Source organism: Pteropus medius, unplaced genomic scaffold (assembly GCF_902729225.1).
Source record: "Pteropus medius unplaced genomic scaffold, Ma_sr-lr_union100, whole genome shotgun sequence".
NCBI classification, from domain to species: domain Eukaryota; kingdom Metazoa; phylum Chordata; class Mammalia; order Chiroptera; family Pteropodidae; genus Pteropus; species Pteropus medius.
This window is the reverse complement of record NW_024350924.1, coordinates 281,220-282,887: the sequence shown is the minus strand read 5'-3', so window position 1 is coordinate 282,887 and position 1,668 is coordinate 281,220. Positions and strand designations below refer to the sequence as shown.

Below are 1,668 nucleotides of genomic sequence, written 5' to 3'. Positions count from 1 at the left end.
TGTTCCTGGACTTCACACATGTAGTAGATTGGTGTAAAATTTCTGAGATAGGCATGTATTCATATCTGTCCTAGCTTCTGCAATTTTCTTTCTAGAAGTTAGGAACAAAATAGATTCATATAGCAACTGTACCTTACTACTTAGAGTCTGTAGCTTTTTTGCATTTTACAGATATGTATATATCATGGTATATATGTATATGTATATATAGAGAGAAAGAGAATATTGTTTGCATAAGTACACACATACATATATACATTTATATGTATTTATATGATGTATATATTTACGGAGTCAATGATTGTAGGTCTAAATGATTGTTGGTAAGTTAGTCAAACTTCTCCCAAGTTCTGAATAAACTGTGTTTAGGCCAATTTTAAATGATATATGTTGACACATGTACTCATGGCATGAATTAAAAGTTTAGGTCTAAAACTCCCCCAGCTTTGACAGAGGTCTTTTAAAAACATCCTGAATGAATATAGTCATAGTTTGTATAAAGCTACTACTTAACCTGGTTGAGCTGTGCAAGACATCTAGCCAGGTCACCATGAGGTCAATGGCTGTAACTGCGACACTCCAATGTCATGTCATAGGAATTCTGTCTTGTTTAGACCTAGTTCTAAGAGTTTTAGTTGACTCAGTGGTGGCAACTATAAAACTGGTGGTTATGAAGAAGTAAATGTAGAAGTCAGGAGGAGGAGAGAGAAGGAAAGTAGATGGAAGAGGGGGAAAGGAGGAGAAAAAGGAGAAATGTTCACACAAACGGAAGAGAGAACATGGTTTTCTCAACAGTGCTTCGATACAATATCAGCGAAGAGAAGTATAATGGGAAATAATTCATCAAAATAGTTATGTTTTCTTTTTTCATCTTCCTTGTAAGTATCTTTTCCCTTAATAATTAAAACGAGATTTTGCTTCTGGAAAGATTTGCATTATTAATGAAGAAACGCAAAGAAAAACGAATGCCAATGTTCCACCGTTAGCTTTCAAAATAATTTCTTTCAGCTCATTACCAAGATAAAAATTTGAGTGCCAGAAATTTTACCAAAAAAAATTTTTTTTGAGAATATAATGACCAAGTCCTGGCGCTAGATAAGACTGAGAAGATTGGTATGTATTTCTTAATGTTTTATTTCACATATATAAAGTTTATGTATGTAACTATTTATTTATTTATTTATCTTATCTATCTATTTATTTATTTTAGGCGAGGCAACCCTTGGTTGACCTCACAGATTGCAAGGACCTTGTCAGCTTACAATCCCTTATTTTTTATTTCTTACGCCTAAAGCACCTGGTCTTCCTAGGTGGTCTCCCATCCATGTACTAACCAGGCCTGACCCTGCTTAGCTTCCAAGATCACATGGGATCGGGCTTATTCATAGACTATGGCCGTAGACTATGTATGTAACTTTAATAAGTTTTATATATTTATATAAATACATTGTATTTATATAAAAATTTATATATATATATAAAACTTTAATTCATGGCTCTTACATTTTTTTAAAATAACAAATGTCAACAGGTATTATATTTTTAGTGACTTACTATTTAAAAGAGCACTGAGAATTTTTTCAGATAGAATTCCTTCTCTTTTATTCTTTGTCAAAGCTTCATATTATTTTAAGGCAGAAAGATCTGCAAACTTTAAAACAGAAGTGC

The 1,668-nt window shown here is 32.4% G+C and overlaps 1 pseudogene; it reads right to left on the bottom strand.

The window, feature by feature from the left end:
- Positions 1 to 1,285: 1,285 nt before the first annotated feature.
- LOC120585299 (uncharacterized) lies at positions 1,286 to 1,403 on the bottom strand (annotated as a pseudogene).
- Between the last annotated feature and the right edge of the window lie 265 nt (positions 1,404 to 1,668).